Source organism: Coregonus lavaretus, assembly GCF_964263955.1.
Source record: "Coregonus lavaretus genome assembly, chromosome: 5".
NCBI classification, from domain to species: domain Eukaryota; kingdom Metazoa; phylum Chordata; class Actinopteri; order Salmoniformes; family Salmonidae; genus Coregonus; species Coregonus lavaretus.
The window spans coordinates 15890273-15917277 of NC_139992.1; positions in this window are offsets into that span (position 1 = coordinate 15890273).

Genomic DNA, 27005 nt, shown 5'->3' on the forward strand with positions numbered 1-27005 from the left:
ATGGATTAAAGTCTCTTAAACTTGTCTCTGTGTGTAAGTCAGGTTATATGTTTTGTGAGCGCTGTTAAATGTTGTTTGACTATAAGGGGGAAACGGGAGTTACAGCTGGACTGTTATTCTGTCTGTTTGGGGAGAGAGTCCACGGTGAAAAAGCATGGGGTTAAATGGATGTGCGCATGCGCTTGATTTTACGGGGCTAAAACTACAACATTATTATTTACAACATGCGGGTGTGCTACGCCTACAAACCAAAATGGTGGGTTAAGGTCATAGGTCCCATTTGGCGTTACCCTGCAAGGGGGAAATGGACACAGACAGAGGAGAAATTTTAACACGAATATTCTAGTTGTTACATCGGTGGTTGGTTAAAGATGAAACTTGTTTTGTGACCTATTGATTTTATAAATTAAATATATGTTGACGGAGTATAATGAATTAAATAAAATGACGGATTAAAATATAATTAAATGTTTTTGAGCGATCTATTTGGTTCTGATTTTAGTCTTAGAGGGAATAATATGAACGAAGGAATATTGAATATGGTTGGAAATACTCAGTGATTGCATTAACTACTAAAAGCTGTTTCTGTGTCTTTGTCCCTTGTCATGAGAGACAGGAGAGAGGGGGAGCGAGGAGATACAGGAAGTGATCACGTGACGCGGCCGAGGATCAAGTCAAAAAAAAAAAGGTTTTGAGACTGTTACAAGATATGTGATGTTATGACAATTTTACATAGGCTTGGCAAATACTATTTCATTAAAAATTGCATTTTGGAAGCTCTGTGTATCACTGGGGTTTGATTACAGATGTGTTGGGAATCAAAGACTGACATTCTTCTGTAAATTTATAAAAATCAAAGGGTTGTAAGGTTAGAAGGCTTTGTTTTTGGGATTGCTTTGAAGTTGACTAACTTACTTGCATTTGATGGGTTGTGGTAAGATAGCCAACACTAATTGATAAATTGGTGACATAGAATATAGGAATAAAAAATTGGTTTTAAATTATTCATAATTTTTAATTGAGGTTTTAATTGGTTTTTTATTTTTAATTAAATGGTTTTTGAATAAGGCATTTAATTGAATTTTTTAATATTCATATTTGATTTGATTTGATTTTTTGGGGAGGAAAAAAAAAAAAAAAGATTTTTTTTTTTTTTTGGGGTTGTTAGGGTTATATTAATAATTTAAGGGGGGAAGCCATAGGCTATACAGTCTAAAATAACATAGTTCACAATAAAGGAATATAAAAGGGTTGATATAGGGGAAAATTGACTAAAATAGTAATTCTTTAACTAAAGTAGTGTTAGGAGAAACTAATGGCAGATGTTAGTACACCTTTCTCACATACGGATTCAGCAAAAAGACACCCACCTTATGAGAAGGAAGCTTTCAGTGATCATCCAGGAGGGTGATTGTTGCATCAGAGATGAAGATGGATGAATAATAGATAGAGGACAAGCAGAAACGACGATAAAGATGAATCCAAAACTCCAGAAGGAAGAAAAACCGAGATGTCTGGGAACTTAAAGAAGATGAGGATGATGAAGATGAGAGTGATTGAGAGAGGTCATGGGTGGATATGACTCGGTGATCAGAAGGAAGTTGGCAAGAGAGAAACGAAGAAGGATACACGAGATTTGATCTCTGAGAAGAAGGAGACAAGAGATTCGAGTTCTGATGAAGAAAGCGATGAAGATTTGGAGATTAAAGGTGCTTTATGTTCAAGAGGATTTTATCCTACAATGACTGGCAAAGAAGAAATAGGAGATATAGACCGAGGCGTATCAGGCCTGGAGGAAGCGACGACTTTGGGAGAGGTAAGAGAGCTAGAGGAACAGCTCGAGACGCTGAAGATACAGAAGAGGAGAAACTGCTGAGAGGATCCCAAGAATTGGAGAAGAACAAAGAAGAAATAGAAGAAGGAGGAAGATTTCAGCTACACTTCCAGCAACTTTCAGAAGACTGTTATAATTGTGGACAGATTGGTTACTTTACCTGGGATGGAAATGCGCCATGAGAAAACAACAGAGGAAGATAAAGGAGCAAGTGAAGATCACCTGTTAGTGCCTAGAAGAGACGAAGGGGGGTGTCAGCTGAGAGAATCGATTAGAGAAGAAGAGAAAATAGCTAACAATTGAAGTTAGGGAATCAATGGAGCTCTGCTATAAAAATCAAAGAGAAATCAAAATAGACATACTAATATTAGAAGATACTGTTATGGCAGTGTTGGGAAGAGATGCATTGTTTAAATTGAATTGTACAATAAGATGTACACTAGACGACTGTCTATTAGACAATCTGTCTGAAAAGTTAAAAGGGGTGACTGTTTATTCTGGGTTACATTCTTACACTAAGAGATTTCAGGCTAGGCTAAAAGGTGTTTAGTCGTTTGCCAAGTCTGTGTGTAATGAGTCAGAAGCAGGTGGGAACCTTCCCCATCACATATTCCAAATATTTGGTGGAAAGGGATGTTGTGAATAAATCAGTGGAACAAGTTTAAATGTTAGGAGGAAAAGATTAGATTAAAATAAGTTAGGAGAACTAGGTTGAAGGAACTCTAAGACAGTAAGCTAAGTTTCAAAGTTAGTAGTAAGACAGAGAGAGAACAGTGAGGAAGGACGTTTTAGAGTTTAGTGGGAAGATATGGTAGGAGGTTAGATCTGTTAGGGGCAGATGCATTGAAAAAGTATGTGTTGCTGAATGATAAGAGAAGATTGAGGGTGATTGAGTATCTATAGTTACAGTTCCCAGCAGGAAGATCAAGGTAATTATAGGTGTATTTTTTATAATCAAAATTTTGAAAGTCAGGAATTAGAGATAGGACTGAGAGTGGGAAAAAGTGACACTAGTGGTGATAGATGGAAGTACAAGCAAAGACAACTTTTTTCTTTGGGGAAAACTAGGAGTAACTAAGGACATTAACACTTCAGTTTATTAGAACAACAGGGAGAAGCAATTTAACTCTTTCAACATTGATAGTTATTAAAGCCATAAATATATCGCATTTGGTTATAAGGGAACCAATACAGCACCAATTTTAGGGGAAAGAATACTTATTAGGGTTAGGATGGGGACGTTCCTCCCATATGGAGAGATAATTATGGAGAATAAGTATTGTTATCAGGACCAGGAGTAGAAGCTGTTGCACCTAGTCAAAGGAGGGATAGTTTGTACAACGATATGAAGTGGAAGAGGTTAGGAGTGACTGTTCACTTATTTGGCGTAATGTTACAGCGAAAGGTCAGGGAGAATATATGTATACTTATCTAGGGCAAGCATTAGAAGTTGTTCCGGTTAAGAATTATTGGTTAAAAGGCTATGTAATTCGTAAAGTGACGCTTAGGATGGAAGATTTGAAATCTGTTGAAGCTTCCGCAGTCACCGAGGGAGTTCAGGAAGAGTAGATTATAGTAGTCACTCCAACAGTAGATAATACACAGAGGATAATGGGAACTGTTGCACTAGAAGTAATTAGGGTTGATACAGCAACTAAGTCAACTACTTTAATGGTAACTTTGGAAGGGATTAATGATACGATGGCAATAGCAAATGTAGGGAGTATGACATCGACAACAACTTTTCTGAAATTAAGGGGTTATGTTACGGATGGAGAGTGCTGTCAATGATAGTACGAATAGGGTTAAAATAGGAGAACAGATAGTAGTAGAGAGAATATAGATTCATCATGGAGGACAGGATGAGGTCTTTGATTTTAATGACAGACAAGGAGAGATATCTGATCAGTACCGCTCGTTCTTCTGTTGTGGAAATTAGAGATAGATTAACTCATTCTGTAAGATCAGTGAGGAATCTTGAGGGTCCATGTCTGTTGAGAATTCCAGCACCAAACATGTTAGACGGTCGCGCGGCCTCTATCAGGTATGGGTCAGTCTTATGCTTTGTCATGACTGTGGTATCAGCAACAGTCATTGACAGATAAAATAATGTCGTTGTCAGAACAGTGGTTTAAGCCTAGGTTTAAGTGTTCTTGGTTAAATGAATTACCCTATGGGAATTGTTAAATGGGAAAGGAAAATCAGGTAACAACGGAACCCTGAAGTATTCAGGTGAAACATTGAGGGCTAAAAGTTGTTTTTGTTCTAATAAAACATATGAGGTAAAGGGTATGTTTATGGGAATATCAGATTGTGATGATTATATGATGACTTTGGATAAGCATGACCTTAAGGGTAGTAATGAGAAATATAAGGTTACTTTTTAATATACCAGGTAGTAAGAAGAGCAGGACTTTGATGGTTAAACGATTAGCTTTTGACTGACAATGTGACTATTGGGAATTTTAGAGATATTTGGTGGGTTTGTGATGATAAAACGTATATATTCTTACCCTATGGATGGATAGGATGTTGTTAATGTCAACGTTGAAGCTTCCATATGAGGCTTTTACTATTAAAAGAGGGGTAGCACCGAACACAGATCAATATGAAACTAGAGTTCAAAATAGGATGAAAAGGGACATGTCATAGGCTTCAAGCCTATCATTGAAGGATAAGTCTAAGGGAGAAGGGGGGACTTTATTCATGGTATGGTGTAACATTTGGGAAGATCATATTGATAAATATTAGTTATACTTTGAGTCCAGATAGTTCAGATAATATCACTGGGGTTATAGATGCATTGAAGGAAATAAGGGATGCATTTGGAAGACTTGGTTGCAAGATCAGTTAGGCCAGTAGGGGCAGTGATGGGTTACATTTTAATGGCAGCTTTGATAGCACTGTGAATTTGTTACTTACCTTTGAGAAAGTTATGATATTGAGATAGGTTGGAGAGTGATGCCTGGAGACAACACTCAGATGCCGGTGTTGACTGTTCCTGATCTGGAGGAAGATGGATGGACTACTGATGGATAAATATAATTTTTTTATGAGTTTATTATTTTTCAATTTTTTTCAATATTAGGGTGATTTGTAGTATGATTTATGAATCAAAGGGGGGAATAGGTTTATGTGATTCATACATCATTTATATATCATTTTTAAATTCTTAGGTGAAATTGAGGTTTAATTTGAAAATGTTGTTTTGCAAAAGATACTGTTTGGTCGTTTCTTTTCTTTTCTTCCAGAAGCATTTGGGGAACATATGGAGATTGAAATACTCAAACAGGGACAATATGAAAATACAATATGAAGGGACAATATGACTGGAGGAGATGAAACAAGGAGGGTGTGGCTGATTCCATCATCAACAGTCCATTGGAAGAGGAGACTACGGGGAGATGAATTGTAGTGGACTACATTCCAGTGTTTGCAATGAAATATAGACATGTGTAATACATAATTGTGTCATATTTTTAGGTATTAATTTTTGTAGAATGATGTTTGATGTTATTGAATACATGTGAGGATCTTAGATGTTTTTGTTTATTTCAGTGAATGCTTAGGGACAGAAAGTCTAGGCAGGGAGAGTTCCACGGTAAGGTCCAATGGGTTGACCAGCCTTACAATGGATGTTTTTGGATAGGATTTTGTTTGCAGGGGCTTACATGTGTATTTAATTGCATCATACTTTCAAATGCATTTACATGGGTTATGAGGTTATCTGGAGTACCGAAGGTGGTTGCCTGGGGCAGAGGGACCGTGAGAGAATTTTACTGTCTTGATTGATGGATGGATATCTGAAAAGATGGCTGCCGGACAGTTTTTCGCTCTTACACTCCATAGAGATTTGTTCATATTTCATAGTAATGTATTCACACTTCATAAACAGTTATTTCATAGAAAGGTATTTACACTCTAGAGGAGAATGTTTTTGGTTTAATGTTAAAGATACTCAATAAGATAAATTGTTACTAGTCATAATCCTATTCTGTTTGTTTTCGAGACGTTTAGTTCGTCTCGAAGGGGGGAATATCGTATCTGAAGATTATGCCTTTGTTAAATGTTTTTCATGAAGAAATGGAATGTGTTTATGTTAGTATCAAGAGGGAATGTTTTAGGTGTAACGCCATATCCAACAGACCGGAAGTGTGTGTAGACAGGGGAGACTGGTGATTGGCCAGAAGAGGGAGCATCATTGGTTATAAATAGGGGGGAAAACGAAGAAGAACGGCAGAACGAGCAGCCATTCGGAGGCGTCGCTCTCCGGGTGTCATGTCACCTGTCATTTATGCTGTAACCTCGTGATTTTAATAAAAGCCTCTAACACGATGCAGCATAGACGGACTCTTTGTTGACAGCAATAATGGCCACCATTCACCCGATACGACACTACACTGCTCACTGCATCCAAGTTGCTTGACATAGGCATTTCAAAGAGATGTCAGTCAAGGTGAGCTCATGACTATAAGCTCCCTGCCCACCCAGCATGTCTTTGTAAACTTTCTTGTAGTTAACCAGGAGAGAAAAAGTAATTTTCAGAATGACTTTTCAGGACTTTTAATAATTACTTCTAGATATATTTTCAGCAGGAACCTGATACCGTCTTTTCACCCAGTGAGTGGCCATTATAAGTAAAGATATGAACATGAATTTTGATGTCAGTTGGTACATTATTAGAGTGTATTTTTCTCTGGGACTCTGGCAATTGGTAAACAAAGTGTGTGCTGTAATTTCTACACCTGAGCTATATGCTGTAGCTAAGGTATTATGTAACATAAAATGCCTACATTTTCCACTGACGTCAACCATTTATTATACCTTACACAGTCAGCTTTCAAAGACTAGTGCAGTAAAAAGCTAGCCATGAGAATATTGCAGTCTGGTTGAGATTGTAAGAATAGTTGTATCATACATATCCCTACCACAACAGGGATGACATATCAGGTCCTCCATTTCTGTAGGCAGTTTTCTTTTTCTCAGAATGACTACCAATTACAGTAGCTTTACCCTCAGAACAACCTCTTCAATTCTCTGTCCATTTTCCTCCCAGCTAGTGCAGGACTAAATCTGGTGCTCAGAGAAAATGCAACTCTACAAGTCCAGCAGTATCATTTATCTTCCTGCAGCTAGCTGGCCTGTAGCTCTTCAGATCCTAGACAAACACAACCAATGCATCACTTCTTAGACACAATGAAAGAGAGACGTGTGAGTAAACCCAGTTACAGGGTTTAACAGGGTCATAGTTAAAGACTTACGGCCCGAGTCAATCAGATCCGCTTTAGCCATCATCTGCATGTTTTGCCGGTGTCACAGGTGGTACTGCATTATAGCTGTCAAATCCACAAGTGGCTCCCGGAATTATACCTAAAGCAGACATTGCCATTGGCTGCACTACGTCGCATTAAGATAAATCCCATGCAGCCTTGTTTACAAGTTCGAACACTGGAATGTGAGAGGTAATCTACACATCGATTAGGCTGATAGAAATCCTCATGATTTCATTAATCCTCATGATTTTCAATTTGAGCGTCATTATATCTATATAGCCTACACTTTCACAGTTTGAAATTCTAGCGCGAGTGGGATGGGTGTGGCTTTGACAGCTCCAACGCAGTTCCACCTCAAACACCGTGAAAACATCAGCTGATTGGATATAGTCACATTATTTTTATGTGCAACTTTAAGCTTCGAAAAAGAGGTGACTGCACCAACAGGCTCATTAGTAAGTAATGAACTGTCCTGTATCAACGCCCGTACAAACCGCCTGAGAAACGTCACTGTTCCCACTGCTGTCAGACTGTAGCTTTCAAATGTTTTTCAAATCATTTTATGGAAAACTTGTGATCATCATTAAAAAGGAAAAGGTGCAACACTTGCTCACCATTAAAAACTCAATATCTTATATTTTAAGAAGCTTTTTAACTTTGCTGAAATTAAACATTCAGTTTTTAAATGGTGAGCGAGGGTTGCACCTTTTCAAAGTGATAATTTACATTTACATTACATTTAGCAGACACTCTTATCCAGAGCGACTTACAGTTAGTGCATAGATTACTTTTTTTTTATTTTCTTTTTTTCATACCCCCCGTGGGAATCGAACCCACAACCCTGGCGTTGCAAACACCATGCTCTACAAACTGAGCTACATCCCCTGCCGGCCATTCCCTCCCCTAGACGACGCTGGGCCAATTGTGCGCCGCCCCATAGGTCTCCCGGTCACGGCCGGCTACGACAGAGCCTGGATTCGAACCAGGATCTCTAGTGGCACAGCTAGCACTGCGATGCAGTGCCTTAGACCACTGCGCCACTCGGGAGCCTTTTAAATAAATGTTAAATAATACACTTTCCAAATCAAGAAAATAAAAAGCTGTATTATCCTGTTTGCTTTTATGTCCTGTATTGTGTATCTACTGTGAGTATTGTTTATGCTATTTTCTATGTAATTGTCTATTATGTAAATTCTGCATTTCTTCAGTTTTGTAAATTGTGATCAAGCATCAATGAAGTCAAAGTCACCCATATCTAATCAGTGATTTTTCTGAACTGGGGAATTGTTTGTTTATTCATTCACCCAAGTTTTGAATAATTTATAAACTCATTAAAAATCACCCGCTGAGTTCAGAAAAATAATTTGTTAATCAACAATGAAACATACTGGTTGTAACTAAGCATAAATATACTATGAATAATGAAACACAAGAACATGCCCATTGCAAGATGTTCATGACCACAGTTATCTGCTAGCCTCTCTCCTCTCATTAAGGGTGTGTTGCTGTCTAATGGAGGACCATTTGTTTTTAGAGTCCTGATAGGCCGTAATGGGGTAATTATGTTAATTAATAAGAGTCCATGGGCCCATGTGTGTCCAATTAATAGTGCTTAACATTAAAGGGTCCGTGGGTGTGTGCGTGTGTGTGGTAGACAATATGAGTCTTTAATCACAGGTGGTAGGACCTGATGGAGCCATGTGACAGGAAGAGTCAAAACTCATTACTCTGTAACGCTAATAGCTCCTCATATGACATCCACCCTGTGTCACTGTTGTCTTCCTAGTGTGTGTGTGTGTGTGTGTGTGTGTGTGTGTTTGTGTGTGCTGTGTGTGCGTGTGTTTGTGTGTGTGTGCATTTTAACGCCAGCCCCATTACATGAGATACGCCTTGTGTCACTGTGCTTTTCCTATAGCAGTTTTTGTTTTACTTCCTGTTGCTTTCTCCCTTAGCTGTTTGACCGCACCCTTTTTGATTTGAACGAAACTTTGGACAGAACATTACTTTTTGGACCTGAATGCCAAAACATTCAGGAGATAGAGGTGGCCAAACTTGACCCATTTTGCATACCCCACCATACCATGAGACATCCATGTCTTCATCACTTGAAAAGATAAATGGTTGACTTTGATATCATTTAAAAGCTTACAAACAGGGTTGTCAAACTATTTGATAATTTCTTTATTTTTATTTTTATGAGAATCACGTCTTTTAACTCAGATTTTTTTCATTTTCCTATGTTGTAGCTTAGACCCTATTTTACATCATCTGAGGTGTTTGTTTTACCCGCCATTGGTTGAAACACAGCATGCTCTTGAATACAGGGTTGGTGACATGTTTTGGCTGATAAATGTACTAAAATGGGAATAACATTGCCATTTCAACTTTCAAATGGTACCACAAAGATGGTTGCAGGTCCACACATCATAGAATGAATGGACTTAATTGAATGGGATTATCAGCTGCTTTAAATGACGCTGTCAATCTTCCATATGAAACTTATTGAAATCATAGAAATATAGATAATAGATTAGACATTCCCATTTAAGTTGACATTCGACAGTGGGTGGACCAGCGGCCATATTTGTGGTAGTAATTGGAAGTAAAAATGTCAATTAAATTTAAATGTCAATGGTGTACCAACCCTGTATGTTACGAGAATTTCTATCCCAATGTTTCAAAAATGAACTTATTACTCAGTCTGTATCCCAGAGGTTGTAAATCTCTAATAATCAGACCAAGCAGCCCAGCATACAATCATCAGGGTTTATTCATGAGAACGTTCTAAAACAAAATGGTTGTACAATATTTTTATATGCACACGTCAGAGAAAAAATCCCTCCCCTCTGTAGGCAGGCTGTAGTTTTCCACTTTATAATTGCTCTCCTGACCATCAGTTCACACACACACACACACACACACACACACACACACACACACACACACACACACACACACACACACACACACACACACACACACTTCCAAGCCTAACAATTTCTCTCCTCCCTAAATTCCTCAGTTATCTTGGTTTCTCAATTGCCTGTAGACAGTTCTCCTTGTCTTTTGTTTTCTGGCCTAACTCTTACTCACATTGCTAAATAGTAGCACAATGTACTACATTACCAGGTAGTAGATTCTAACACCTCACACAGTTTCGGAGTATAATAATTAGTCACTACTAAGAAAGTACTAATCACTTAAAACAAGAAAATTTCACAACTACAGTGAAGGAAAAAAGTATTTGATCCCCTGCTGATTTTGTACGTTTGCCCACTGACAAAGAAATGATCAGTCTATCATTTTAATGGTAAGTTTATTTGAACAGTGAGAGACAGAATAACAACAAAAGAATCCAGAAAAACGCATGTCAAAAATGTTATAAATTGATTTGCATTTTAATGAGGGAAATAAGTATTTGACCCCTCTCCAAAACATGACTTAGTACTTGGTGGCAAAACCCTTGTTGGCAATCACAGAGGTCAGACGTTTCTTGTAGTTGGCCACCAGGTTTGCACACATCTCAGGAGAGATTTTGTTCCACTCCTCTTTGCAGATCTTCTCCAAGTCATTAAGGTTTCGAGGCTGACATTTGGCAACTCGAACCTTCAGCTCCCTCCACAGATTTCCTACGGGATTTAAGGTCTGGAGACTGGCTAGGCCACTCCAGGACCTTAATGTGCTTCTTCTTGAGCCACTCCTTTGTTGCCTTGGCCGTGTGTTTTGGGTCATTGTCATGCTGGAATACCCATCCACGACCCATTTTCAATGCCCTGGCTGAGGGAAGGAGGTTCTCACCCATGATTTGACGGTACATGGCCCTGTCCATCGTCCCTTTGATGCAGTGAAGTTGTCCTGTCCCCTTAGCAGAAAAACACCCCCAAAGCATAATGTTTCCACCTCCATGTTTGACGGTGGGGATGGTGTTCTTGGGGTCATAGGCAGCATTCCTCCTCCTCCAAACACGGCGAGTTGAGTTGATGCCAAAGAGCTCGATTTTGGTCTCATCTGACCACAACACTTTCACCCAGTTCTCCTCTGAACCATTCAGATGTTCATTGGCAAACTTCAGACGGACCTGTATATGTGCTTTCTTGAGCAGGGGGACCTTGCGGGCGCTGCAGGATTTCAGTCCTTCACGGCGTAGTATGTTACCAATTGTTTTCTTGGTGACTATGGTCCCAGCTGCCTTGAGATCATTGACAAGATCCTCCTATGTAGTACTGGGCTGATTCCTCACCATACTCATGATCATTGCAACTCCACGAGTTGAGATATTGCATGGAGCCCCAGGCCGAGGGAGATTGACAGGTATTTTGTGTTTCGTCCATTTGCGAATAATCGCACCAACTGTTGTCACCTTCTCACCAAGCTGCTTGGCGATGGTCTTGTAGCCCATTCCAGCCTTGTGTAGGTGTACAATCTTGTCCCTGACATCCTTGGAGAGCTCTTTGGTCTTGGCCATGGTGGAGAGTTTGGAATCTGATTGATTGATTGCTTCTGTGGACAGGTGTCTTTTTTTTTATTTATTTTTTTAAAAATTTTATTTCACCTTTATTTAACCAGGTAAGCCAGTTGAGAACAAGTTCTCATTTACAACTGCGACCTGGCCAAGATAAAGCAAAGCAGTGCGATAAAAACAACAACACAGAGTTACATATGGGGTAAAACAAAACATAAAGTCAAAAATACAACAAAAAAATATATATACAGTGTGTGCAAATTTAGCAAGTTATGGAGGTAAGGCAATAAATAGGCTATAGTGCAAAATCATTACAATTAGTATTAACACTGGAATGATAGATGTGCAAGAGATGATGTGCAAATAGAGATACTGGGGTGCAAATGAGCAAAATAAATAACAATATAAGGATGAGGTAGATGGGGCGGGCTAATTTCAGATGGGCTGTGTACAGGTGCAGTGATCGGTAAGGTGTTCTGACAACTGATGCTTAAAGTTAGTGAGGGAGATAAGTGTCTCCAGCTTCAGAGATTTTTGCAATTTGTTCCAGTCATTGGCAGCAGAGAACTGGAAGGAATGGCGGCCAAAATAGGTGTTGGCTTTGAGGATGACCAGTGAGATATACCTGCTGGAGCGCATACTACGGGTGGGTGTTGCTATGGTGACCAATGAGCTAAGATAAGGCGGGGATTTGCCTAGCAGTGATTTATAGATGGCCTGGAGCTAGTGGGTTTGGCGACTAATATGTAGTGAGGACCAGCCAACAAGAGCGTACAGGTCACAGTGGTGGGTAGTATATGGGGCTTTGGAGACAAAACGGATGGCACTGTGATAGACTACATCCAATTTGCTGAGTAGAGTGTTGGAGGCTATTTTGTAAATGACATCGCCGAAGTCAAGGATCGGTAGGATAGTCAGTTTTACGAGGGCATGTTTGGCAGCATGAGTGAAGGAGGCTTTGTTGCGAAATAGGAAACCGATTCTAGATTTAACTTTGGATTGGAGATGCTTAATGTGAGTCTGGAAGGAGAGTTTACAGTCTAACCAGACACCTAGGTATTTGTAGTTGTCCACATACTCTAGGTCAGACCCATCGAGAGTAGTGATTCTAGTCGGGTGGGCGGGTGCCAGCAGCGTTCGATTGAAGAGCATGCATTTAGTTTTACTAGTGTTTAAGAGCAGTTGGAGGCTACTGAAGGAGTGTTGTATGGCATTGAAGCTCGTTTGGAGGTTTGTTAACACAGTGTCCAATGAAGGGCCAGATGTATACAAAATGGTGTCGTCTGCGTAGAGGTGGATCTGAGAGTCACCAGCAGCAAGAGCGACATCATTGATATACACAGAGAAAAGAGTCAGCCCAAGAATTGAACCCTGTGGCACCCCCATAGAGACTGCCATAGGTCCAGACAACAGGCCCTCCGATTTGACACATTGAACTCTATCTGAGAAGTAGTTGGTGAACCAGGCGAGGCAGTCATTTGAGAAACCAAGGCTATTTAGTCTGCCAATAAGAATGCGGTGGTTGACAGAGTCGAAAGCCTTGGCCAGGTCGATGAAGACGGCTGCACAGTACTGTCTATTATCGATCGCGGTTATAATATCGTTTAGGACCTTGAGCGTGGCTGAAGTGCACCCATGACCAGCTCGGAAACCGGATTGCATAGCGGAGAAGGTACAGTGGGATTCGAAATGGTCAGTGATCTGTTTGTTAACTTGGCTTTCAAAAACTTTCGAAAGGCAGGGCAGGATGAATATAGGTCTGTAACAGTTTGGATCTACAGTGTCATCCCCTTTGAAGAGGGGGATAACCGCGGCAGCTTTCCAATCTCTGGGGATCTCAGACGTTACGAAAGAGAGGTTGAACAGGCTAATAATAGGGGTTGTGACAATTTCGGCAGCTAGTTTTAGAAAGAAAGGGTCCAGATTGTCTAGCCCAGATGATTTGTAAGGGTCCAGATTTTGCAGCTCTTTCAGAACATAAGCTGTCTAGATTTTTGTGAAGGAGAAGCGGGGGGGGCATGGGCAAGTTACAGCGGAGGGTGCAGAGCTGGTGGCCGGGGTAGTCGTAGCCAAGTGGAAAGCATGGCCAGCCGTAGCAAAATGCTTGTTGAAATTCTCGATTATTGTAGATTTATCGGTGGTGATAGTGTTTCCTAGCCTCAGTGCAGTGGGCAGCTGGGAGGAAGTGCTCTTATTCTCCATGGACTTTAGAGTGTCCCAAAACTTTTTGGAGTTAGTGCTACAGGATGCAAATTTCTGTTTGAAAAAGTTTGCCTTTGCTTTCCTAACTGCTTGTGTATATTGGTTCCTAACTTCCCTGAAAAGTTGCATATCGCGGGGGCTATTTGATGCTAATGCAGTACGCCACAGGATGTTTTTGTGCTGGTCAAGGGCAGTCAAGTCTGAGGAGAACCAGGGGCTATATCTGTTCTTAGTTCTGTATTTTTTGAATGGGGCATGTTTATTTAAGATTGAAAGGAAATTACTTTTAAAGAACAACCAGGCATCCTCTACTGACGGAATGAGATCTATATCCATCCAGGATACCTGGGCCAGGTCAATTAGGAAGGCCTGCTCGCTGAAGTGTTTTAGGGAGCGTTTGACAGTGATGAGGGGTGGTCGTTTGACCGCGGACCCGTTACGGACGCAGGCAGTGATCGCTGAGATCCTGGTTGAAGACAGCGGAGGTGTATTTAGAGGGTAAGTTAGTTAGGATGATATCTATAAGGGTACCCATGTTTACGGATTTAGGGTTGTCCCTGGTAGGTTCGTTAAAAATTTGTGTGAGATTCAGGGCATCTAGTTTAGATTGTAGGATGGCCGGGGTGTTAAGCATATCCCAATTTAGGTCACCAAGCAGTACGAACTCTGAGGATAGATGGGGGGCAATCAATTCACATATGGTGTCCAGGGCACAGCTGGCGGCTGAGGGGGGTCTGTAGCAAGCGGCAACAATGAGAGACTTATTTCTGGAAAGGTGGATTTTTAGAAGTAGAAGCTCAAACTGTTTGGGCACAGACCTGGATAGTATGATAGAGCTCTGCAGGCTATCTCTACAGTAGATTGCAACTCCACCCCCTTTGGCAGTTCTATCTAGATGGAAAATGTTATAGTTGGGGATGGAAATTTCAGAATGTTTGGTGGCCTTCCTAAGCCAGGATTCAGACACTGCTAGAACATCAGGGTTGGCGTAGTGTGCTAACGCAGTGAATAACTCAAACTTAGGAATGAGGCTTCTGATATTTACGTGCAGAAAACCAAGGCTTTTACGGTTACAGAAGTCAACAAATGATAGCTCCTGGGGAGTAGGAGTGATACTGGGGGCTGCAGGGCCTGGGTTAGCCTCTACATCACCAGAGGAACAGAGGAGGAGTAGAATAAGGATATGACTAAAGGCTTTAAGAACTGGTTTTCTAGTGCGTTGGGTACAGAGAATAAAGGGGGCAGATTTCCGGGCGTTGTAGAAAAGATTCAGGGCATTATGTACAGAAAAGTATATGGAAGGATATGAGTACAGTTGAGGTAAACCTAAGCGCTGGGTAACAATGAAAGAGATAGCATCACTGGAGGCACCGATTGAGCCGGTCTCGGCGTGTATGGGGGGTGGAACAAAGGAACTATTTGAGGCAGTTTGAGAGGGACTTGGGGTTCTACAGTGAAATTGTATAATAAGAACTAACCCAAACAGCAATAGGCAAGGCATATTGACATGGGAGAGAGGCATAAAGCAATCACAGGTGTTATTAGAGAGAGCTAAGACAACAACTGGTAATAGCGATAAAGTTTGGGCTGAGGCTAAACAGAATAAACCGGACAGGGTACCGTGTAAAGGAACAGTCCAGCAGGCATCAGCTGTGCAGCTGAGTGATCATAAGGTCCATTGAACAGCAATATGTGAGTCCGAGAGCAGTTCAAATTGGTGCTTCAGCACAGCTAGCAGGAAGCACAGTTGTAGTTTGCGTGTGCTAGCGGGCCGGGGCTAGCAGATGGATCTTCGTGGTCGTCGCAACGGGAAGCCTGTTGAAATCACATCAGACGATTTTGTCGGCAAACCAGTCGTGTTGGATCGGCGGGGCTCAGTGTCAACACTAGGAGGTCCCGTCCGGTTGACAGAGAGGTAGATAGCCGGGAGATGGGCCTGAGGCTAGCTCAAGGCTAACTGGTGCTTGCTATGGGGCAATGGTAATTAGCCAACAACAGGTTGCAGCTAGCTGGTTGCGATGATCAGGCGCTAGGGTCCAGTGATTCCGGCAGAAAGTCCGATATGCCCTGGGTCGATAGCACGCTGTGCAGACTGGCCGACGAATTGTCCAGGCTAGAGCTAGAGCTGGCTGGTGGATAGTGTAGGCCACGGACAATGGTGAAGACGCTAACGGTGACTAATAGCAAGTAGCCATTCAGTTGCAGCTAGACTAGTTTCAGCTTAAGGTTCTTGATGAAAGTTATAAAGAAATAATAGAATCCTTTCCACGTTGGGTGAGGCGGGTTGCAGGAAAGTATATATAGTTAAAGAATGAAAAGTAAAATTGAGAAATATATACAAAATAGACAAAAAAACAAGAAACTGGATATTTACACTAGGACACAGAATAATACCACGACCGCACTGCTACGCCATCTTGGATAATGTCGGGTAACAAGCACTCCCTTTAAGAGTGTTCTCCTAATCTCAGTTCATTACCTGTATAAAAGATACCTGGGAGCCAGAAATCTTTCTGATTGAGAGGGGGTCAAATACTTATTTCCCTCATTAAAATGCAAATTAATTTATAACATTGCTGACATGCGTTTTTCTGGATTTTTGTTGTTGTTATTCTGTCTCTCACTGTTCAAATAAACCTACCATTAAAATTATAGACTGATCATTTCTTTGTCAGTGGGCAAACGTACAAAATCAGCAGAGGACCAAATACTTTTTTCCCTCACTGTATATTTAAGGGTGGAACATTTAGTCATTACTTTTAACCTGTATATATTTTAATTTCTATATCAATCCACCCTTTGACTAAATTATCAACACTTTAATACACAGAAAATCATTACAATTACTTTTAAACTAGAGTTTATAGTTCTAGGTAAACATCCATTCTCAAACTATCTGAATCGTCGTCGTCCTCCACCAAGCCTGGTGGGTCATATTCTTCATTCCTTAGGTCGGAGTCCGGGATTGGGCCGTATCTCACCAACTGTTGGGAAACAGGGAATAAGACAACATCCACAAAGAACAAGCATACCCATAGACGCGATTGCCGCGCCTAAAATAGTTACAACAATAGTTTTCCATTTACCAAACATTTGATCAAACCAACCTTTTAGGGAGCTATCAATACCAGAGTTCTCGGCCAGTTCGTTCGCCAGCGTGGTGAGTCCCTGAAGAGCTTTGGTCACGGACCCGTCCGGTGCTGTATTGTTGGGGATGAAAGTACAGCACATAGATCCAAACATAACACAAACTCCGCCCCGCTCAGCCAAAAGCATATCTAAAGCTTTTCTATTCTGCCATGCCATTAAGCTAGTTGCCGCTGTCTGCTCAGCCAATCCCTTTATTGCATCACGAGTGTGGTTTATAAATCTTTGCTGGTTATAGTAAATATAATTTATCCAATCTACATTTTTATTAATTGTTGACCACCAGAAAAGACTTGATTCAAACCCAGCTGCGATCTGATTCTTAGCTTTGAATTCTTCTGGAACCCCTCGAAGTACTCCTATCCCATCAATATATATCCTTTCATTAAAGGATCCCGGGAGGAGGTCCCGCTTTCTACGTGACAACTCACCAGTCTCTGACATGTTTGATTGTTTGCGTATGTAGGTGAGGCCACAATCTGTTATCACCACACAACCACCAGATGTCAGCACGGGCCTGGTTTTGGTTCCTAAAATCCTCTTGCTGCAACAGTTGTGACTTTCTCTGTGTGGGAGCAGGAGTGAAGATGCCCTACCCTGTATCCTATCGTATTAGTCCTAGAAAAACAATAATAAGAATCCCCTGAGACTTCAAACGGAGGTAACCTAGGTCGGGGTGACTTTGTTATCGGGGGATACAGATAGTGCAAGTTACTACAAGACTCCTTCACCACATTACCAGGTGGCTTGAACAGTTTAATCATGCAGGATAAACCTGACAGAGCGTTAAAGCCCGTCAAGGGGAATGGAGTAGTTGTTAACCTTGGATTGGCTGTCCAACAGGCGTAACAGTCTTCTTTGGACATAGTTCTTGCCGTATAATGTATCCATTCCAACCATAGGTTAGGATGCCTATACCCAGTCTCCACCTGTACTACTTCCTTCAGGTCTATAGTTTGCACTATCTTCACCACAGCCCCAGTCTCACTACCTCCCTCAGAAAGGTGTACTCTATAGGGTGCCCCAGTTGAAGAGGATATCTCACTTGTCAGGTAAACTGTGTATAGAGATTGACATATCCCCCCCCCCCCCCCCTCCCTCTTGGTATGAGCAACTACATGGTCCCAGGATGTACATGGTGACATACATATATATCTCCCATCCTTTACGATACTACCAGCCAGTAGTCCCCAACTCCCCAACTGGTCCGCAAAGACCTCAAAGGTGATGTCCTTTCCTACAGTCACTAGTACTTCTCCTTTCCCTACGTCAAGCTGTCTCCTATGCCTACATAGACTGTGCTTGGGTATTATTTTATCAACTTGTGTTAGGTTAACTACTACTTCTGGTGGATCAGGAGGGTTTGAGTGTTCTAGGAATATGGCCCCCACAATCAGACAGCTACCTACCGTCAGGAGACCTGTGAATCCCCACCCTCACCCTGAGAACATGTCAGACGCCAGAGGCCAACCCATTGCTTTACCTTCTATTGAACTCACACAGGGATGATCAGACAGGGTAAGGGAATCTTCGTTAAGGAGCCAACCCCCGAGCCCTAGTGGTGATCGGTTCTTTCTCCTAACTCCGTGTTTGTTCGTCAGGTGTAGCTGGGTTTACCTTTTTACAGTGTGTGACATGCACCCAGGTGGATCTTTCCGCAATTCTTACAGCGAAGGCCGTCACCAACAGGACCTGATATGGACCTTACCAACAGGGCTGCTTCCAGTTTTTCTTCTTTAAGGATTGGATCCACACCCAGTCACCTGGTTAGATAGAGTGGGTCACCTTCTCCTTTAGTTCACCTGTGGGGGACAAAACCTCTGACATAAAGGTGTGGTTAATAAACAACTTCTCACGTGTTCTGCTAGGGTGCTCTCAATTTCTATTTCTGCCTGCTCCGGTCCTTCTAACTCGGGCATTCTGTATGGTCTACCAAATCCCTTCTCCAATGGCAATAACCCTTCTTTATCTGGAGTTATCCTGATTGTCATTAATACTATCGGTAGACATTGTACCCCACTTCTTCCTGCTCTCCTGTGTGTTTTCCTTAACCCCTCTCTAATCATACCGTTCACATTAGTATTCTCTTTCTAGACTGTATCTAAAAAAACTTTTTTTTATCTTTAATCCTACCATCTACCATCATCCCCCCTCTTGACACATGTCTCTGCCCATTATTACTACCTACCTAAACAATCACTTAGGTAATATTGGTAATGTATCATCCTTCTTCATCTATTTCTGGACAGCTAGTCCCTATCCTAAATTCTCATTTCCAGCTTCCTATTATTGCTATCTTCAATGATCTAGGTAATAGCTGTTTCGCATTAGATTGTGCCTTCCTTTGATTACTGCAGCTCATTGCATTAATTTAGTTTCAAATACCAACTTGTTGTTTATTAAAGCATAATAAAAATGAAATTTAAATGACAACATTTGATAATACCTCAACTTACTACTATCCCGTAAAAGTAATCCAAGATTAGTACAATTGACTAGCAACATATATCCCTCATTCAGGGAAAGCTCTCTCTTCTGTTATTTTATGGTTCAAATCATATATATTATTACCAAATTATAATCTTCACACTTTTCACAGTATTATAAATTACCCTCAACTTGGTAAAATAAACTATCTTAAAGTCCTCCTCTCATGCCTTTAGAATTACCAGTGTGGATGATTAATTAACACCAGAAAGTCAAAACAGAGTTCAGAGACAATTGAAATCATTCAACGAACTGTTCCATCCCATAGTATACTAAACATTACCATCATTCTAAATATTTCATAAATGTTACTTATCCCAAGTGTTCATTAAGTCCTCATGACATTTATTCTCATAAAAAATCATATATACCCTAAACTCAGTCAAAACCGAAAAACTCCATAAAATTCACTGTGTGTGCTCCTTTAAGACTTATCACCGTTGACCTGTTGAAAACCCCCTAAAATCAAAATAACAACCCTTTATAAGCATCATAATAGGTGTGTTGTTTTTTATTTGAAAAACCCAATTGAAAAACAACAACCAAAAATAGCCAGCCCCACTTAATTTGGTAGCTCACTTTTACGACCTAAATACTGCCTAACTCCACTAAACTGCTCCCCCTAGCCCTGGGAAACATTCCAATGAGATAAGCAAATCTCTTTCTCCTGGAAGATAAATTATACATTTTATTAACCTTCAATTACCATCAGTAATCTAAAGATGGTAAATACACACAAAACATGATACAGATATTCCCAGTCCTAACTCATTAATAATCGTTTGTATCAATCTAATTCCTCATAACTAATCCATAAAACCCCTCAAAATTCCTCGAGTATACAATGATTATGTTTAATTGATTACCCTTCAGATCATATCCTCTTTAAATCTCACAATGATTATTGAACCCCTAAATCTGCTCCATGTGATCTCATCTCAAATGATCCATTATTAATTATTTGATCAACACCATAGGAAAATCTGTCTCCCCTTCTATTGTTCCTGTCGCCCCTGTAAATGTCATATTTAATTCGTTAGCCAATACAATCACATACTCCGTGTAAGTAAGACATTATATTTTATCCCAGGCATCCCCTTAACATAATGCTATAGGAGACTTCCATCAATCCTGGAAGACTCTATATAATACCACGTTTCATTAATTTCACTACACCTAATATAAACCTATAACCCCTTTCTATTAATTTAATCATCGCAACCTGTTGCATTGATGTTTTTAAAATATAAACCTATTGTTTAATAAATCCACTGTTTGCATTGAACACATCTCTTAGTCTCTCTAGGTATTGACTAATAGTCTCACTGTCTCCCTGCTTACACTCGTGGACTTTGGAGAAGTCGGCATGTCTGTGACAATATTCTCTCAGATTATCACAGAGTTGTGCCAATTTATCTCCATAATCCCTCCTTCTGCCCACTCTAGAACCGGCGCATTCCCATCTCCGGGAACCCAGTTTCCTCTCACTGCCGCCCAGTCCTTTAACACTATCTGTCTGACTGCCCTCTCTAGTTCCCCTGTATTCAGCTTAAAGCTGGCGGTCAGCCCTTCCATATCTCTTCTGAACTGGTGTACCCCCGTCTTAGGGTGGAGTATCCCTACCACTGCTCTCACTACATCTCTCTGCTTCGTTTACTAAATCCTGGCATTAGTAAATTCTATCCACACACCACCAAAAACGAATAACATATTTGCATACACATAACTAGAAAGCATGAATTTAATGCCATTCTTGCTTAAACAATGCAATTCAACATTTCTCATCACCCAATTTCTATTACTTTTTTCACACAGGAAACCCTGTACAATCTCTATCCTCTATTGCTGACTTTCCATCTAACATTACTTTTCAAAATTTCTCAAATCTAATTACCTCTGTTATCAACAAAAATTATAGCCACCTCTTAATGAAACCCCCAATCTGTCATTGTTTAGAATACAGCTGATATAGGTAACTGTCCTTTCTAAGTAGGCTACAAATAACACCAAACACGTTAAACACATCTTTAACTCTCTCTAAGTACTGGCTGACAGTCTCACTATCCTCTTGTTTACACTCATGTACTTTAGAGAAGTCTGCATGACGATGGTAATGTTCTCTGAGGCTATTACACAATTCAGTTGTTTTCCCAACATACTCTCCGTGACCGGCCCATGGCAAAAGTGTACTCTGGGCATCCCCTGAAACCCACTGCCCTCTAACGGCAGCCCAAACCTTACTATTCCTGTTTTGGGGTGGGTCATTCCTTCTACCGCTCGGTTGCTGGGGCCCCTTCTTCCCTGCCAATAGATTAGGTAAGGCTATCAGTGGGTACTGTCCCCCTCCTACTCTCTCATCTCCTGACTCACACTGACTCCCTCCTGAGCTCAGCTCCTAACTGGACTTTTGTTGTGGTGTTCAAGTCTCCTCAGGGACCTGGGTCTTCCACCCTTCGGTCCCTTGACCCCCCTATTGTACCCTAGTACTCTAGTTACTTTCTTAGCCTTCTCTTTCCGTCTCTCTCTCTCTCTCAAATTTCTGCAATGACCAATTGGGTTGCTGCTGTTATTCCAAACATTTCCTTAGAACCTCAACTGTACTATCTTCCTTTGCGTTATCCTCAACCCCCCTCTGTGCTCCCTCAGCTTCCCCTTGGTTCTGGTAAGGGGGTGGAAACTCCAAAATGGCAGCCTGCTGTGGCACCATTCCCCTCACAACTACCACCTCATCGTCTGGATTTATTCCTCCAGGCCTGATCTGCCAGGGAGGTGTATAGTCTTGATCTAGACCTTTCTACAGGGGGAGCTGTGGGTTCTGTCTTAGACCTCTCTCTCTCTCTCTCTCTCTCTCTCTCACTGCTTCTTTCTCCTTTACACACCTTATGTATCTGTTTAAGCATGGATTCGAGTTTATCTGCGTCCAGACGTCCCTCAAAACCATACCTCTCCCTCCACCTGGTTACATAATGGAGATTTCTTCTATCCCTGGATTCCATAAATCTCTCATCTCTGGTTGACCCCGGGACCTCCTTGGAGGGTTTGCTTCCCATATTGGCAGGACTCTTTGATCGTCTTATACCCAAAACTTTGAACAATTACTTTATGGCTTTTACCAAATTCCTGAATCTCACCTTTATTTGAATTTAGATTACTTCCAACTCTCTAAGAATTGTTTTTGTCACTTTAACTGAGTTGTTAGGTATGAAATAATTTTACAATTTTGCTTTTAATGATTTATTCGATCTTTAATTAACTTGTTATATGTTTCTTCCTCAAAATAGTCAATTATAATTACTTACTTCCTCACATGACCTATTTTGGTCACTGTCTTTGGAATTTATTCTTACATATGACTTTTGAGCAAATATTAAGTCTCACACAAGATTATTGGTTAACACTACCGGCAACTTGGAGTTTGTACTAAGACAAATTACGGCTCCAGTTTCATGGAACGGATAGAGTTACTGCTAATCTACAGTTGTTTGTGACTTATAATATTCTATTCCTCACACATACTATTTTAATTCCTCCTGGTGTACTTTTGACAACCCTCTTTCATATTGTCTCAACACAAGGCTAGTTTATGTTCGTTAATGGCCTCTCTACCCGGAGTCTATTTCGGACCCCCCCTCTTTGCTACACCACTCGTATTTCCTACTTATTTAGAATACTCATGGGTGGTTTTTTATAGATAAGCGTCTAAAAACACGATGGCAAGACTTCCTTGAGGGTTTTGGTAATCATTCTCTGTCCTTTACAAGAATTACAACAGTTATTGCAAGTTCAGATAATTTCCCCCAAAACTCATGAATAAAGACTACTAGCCTTATTCTTGTAGCTGGGACTCAATTTGGTTGGATCTCGTCACCGTTCCTGTCATGAACCAGTTCACCGCCGGCCTGAATTAACCCTCAATCTTAGAGGTCAGGACTTCTAACCGTGCACGGTTTCTGGGTTCCCTGGGACGACAGACAACGGGTGTTGAGATCCCGCTCGAAAGGACCAAGCTGTTACGAGAATTTATATCCCAATGTTTCAAAAATGAACTTATTACTCAGTCTGTATCCCTGAGGTTGTAAATCTCTAATAATCAGACCAAGCAGCCCAGCATACAATCATTAGGGTTTATTCATGAGAACGTTCTAAAACAAAATGGTCGTACAATATTTTTATATGCACACGTCATAGAAAAAATCCCTCCTGTAGGCAGGCTGTAATTTTCCACTTTATCATTGCTCTCCTGACCATCAGTTCACACACACACACACACACACACACTTCCAAGCCTAACAGTTTCTCTCCTCCCTAAATTCATCAGTTATCTTGGTTTCTCAGTTGCCTGTAGACAGTTCTCCTTGTCCTTTGTTGTCTGGCCTAACTCTTACTCACATTGCTAAATAGCATTACCAGGTAGTAGATTCTAACACATCTCACACAGTTTCGGAGTATAATAATTAGTCACTACTAAGAAAGTACTAATCACTTAAAACAAGAACATTTCACAACTATATTTAAGGGTGGAACATTTAGTCATTACTTTTAACCTGTATATATTTCAATTTCCATATCACCCTATCATCCCCGTATGATGCATTTTGCATCATATAATGCTGCATTTTTCATCATATGATGCAAAATGCATCATACGGGGATGATTTCTGCATTTAGAATGTTATCTATCTTGAAAACTTGATTGCTGGCAAGCAAAACATTTTGGGACTATGTAAACAATAGACTAATGAAACAAATACCAAAATATAGTTTGGGTGGACTTTTCCTTTAATATTTTCCAGTGATGAAGACATGGATGTCTCATGGTATGGTGGGGTATGCAAAATGGGTAAACTTTGAGCACCTCCAAAAAGTCACTTTCTGCCCACTTCTACCAGGTGCGATCAAAAAGTGATTTAAATCGAAAGGAAATACCCTGTATCAAACATAAATAAAAATGGTCTATAACTGCACTAGAGGTTGGGAAAAAACACGAAATGTCATGCAGCAGTACAAGTAGTTTGCATGACTCTCATTAAAGACAGACAGAGTGTGAAGGTGACGAGTATGTCAAGTAAATTTGCGTTGAATCTCTGATTAGGAGTGCTTTGTTTTCCTTTGCTCGCTCAGAGGGACACTGAATGCTTGTTCTTCATCTCATTTGTTTGCTTCACGCCTTCCTTGATTTCTAATTCCACACCTACAGTGTGACTTCCCTAATCTGACACACCATCATCTGGCATAACGGCCCCCGATAGAAGTGTGTAGAGACATCATGACACACAGGCACAAACAAATACCACTCAATGCTTATTCCCTATTTATATTCAATTTGCCATGACAAATGTGAGCATTAAAAAATATCATGCATTTAGTATGCTTCTCTGGTGTGCACTGTACTGCCACAGTTACTGGGGATGAGTTGGACATCATTGTACAGCAAGCTACTAGACACATTGAAGATTACGACACAGTTCCCGTACTTTCTACTAAACTTTAGAAGTTTAACGTTTGACAATAGCTCTAAGCCTCTTTGCGCTGTGTTTGACAGGGGGGAAGAGGGGGCACTTACAAAAACATCAGTTCCTTCCCAATGTAAGCTTCTCCTAGTAACTATCTCTGCATCCCAAATGTCATCCTAATCCTTAAATAGTGCACTACTTTTGATCAGGGCCCAAAGAGCTCTGGTCAAAAGTAGTGCCACTACATAGGGAATAGAGTGCCATTTGAGACACAGCCTATATGGGTCTTTCTATAAAGTATAGTACCAGTTAGGATTTCCTACACTGGACAACTTGTTACAGCTGTTGATAAATCATTGATAATAATCTGCAAATTATGTTCCATGTTATTACATAAAGATATAAGTGGGATCATAGCCATATTCAATACAATTCACGTTTAAACCTTTCATGGTTGGTGTCTTGACAGATTTGTCCAAAATTGTGTGACATAAAACATTACTCTTCTGTCCTTCATTTATGCCAATGTAAATTGTCATTATTTAAGTATTAATCAGTTAAATTAGACATTGAACTTGAACCCTGCAAGAATCCTGGATCTAGCTGTTTGGCAGTTTTTTGTATAGTGATCTCAGAAATGCAGTGTAAGTACATAACATTTAGTGTCTCCTTATGAAAACAGTTTTCATGGGCACAAAAATCCAAAACTATGTGTGCGACTGCAAAATATAATTATTCAAACAGAAAGAGTCACCTTATCTTGATACTGTCATTAACGTGGTTCTTCATTAATTATGCATAATACTTGTTTGATGCGTATTTGGTGTCCAACTGATTAGTTACACCATGATATTTTCACACATCATCATCTCTGGATATAATAACAACAAATTACATTCACAATATGATCTGGTAATGAAATAACATTTCCTCAATTTGGTGCTTGAAAAGTCCTTGTAATGACTGTAGCCAGTTTATAAGTTCTCCTGCTCCCTTATACTTATCTGTGATTTCATTTTTGATCCGTTTTTGTGAGAGATGTTGCCACTTTCGTTTGTTTCCCGGCGCTTCAAGCGAAGGGTGTTGTGCTACTCTGTTGCTGTAAAACCATGTGCGGTTATTATGAGGACGACAACATCTGTTGGCTTCAAATTGGTTTTCCATACAAATCCTTCCATTAAAAAAGGAACCTTTTTAAAATTATATGAGCAAAAAATATTCATTTTTATTTGGAACGCAAGCCAGACAAAATTAAACGGTCCTGTTTATATAATGAATATGAATTCGGAGGGCAGAAATGAAATATTAAAGCATTAGACCTCTCACTAAGGGCTTCAGTCATACAAAAGTTATACTTAAATCTGAACTGGTTCTCTAGCAGATTTGTAAGAATGTCTCACCCCATGTTCAAGATTGACCTTTTTCCCTTTATTCAGATTACAACCTCTCACTTTCGGTTATTTGAAAATGAAATAATCTACAAAATATCGCTATTTTTAAAACAAGCCATAGAAATTTGGTTGCAATTTCAGTTTAATCCACAAGAAAAAAATAAAAAAAATAATATTATGGTTAAACTCAAATATACTAATTGATTAAAAACATATGTTTTGGGATTTTTTAAAAGAAAAAAGGTACAATCTTTGTAAATGATATCATAAATAGGACTGGTGGAGTTATGTCACACATACAGTACATCTAACAAACATATATGGAAATGTCTGCTCTACCCAAAATTACCGCAAAAATGGAAGAGGCAAGTGGAAGGGGGAAAAGCAAGGAACTTGCCTGTCGGCCCTGCATTAAAGACCAAAATTGATTTAAAAACAGTATGATAAATAAAAAAGTATACCAGTTTCATTTAAGGACCCAAAAATTGACAGCTATGCCATATACAGTGGGGGAAAAAAGTATTTATTCAGCCACCAATTGTGCAAGTTCTCCCACTTAAAAAGATGAGAGAGGCCTGTAATTTTCATCATAAGTACACGTCAACTATGACAGACATATTGAGAAAAAAGAATCCAGAAAATCACATTGTAGGATTTTTTATGAATTTATTTGCAAATTATGGTGGAAAATAAGTATTTGGTCACCTACAAACAAGCAAGATTTCTGGCTCTCACAGACCTATAACTTCTTCTTTA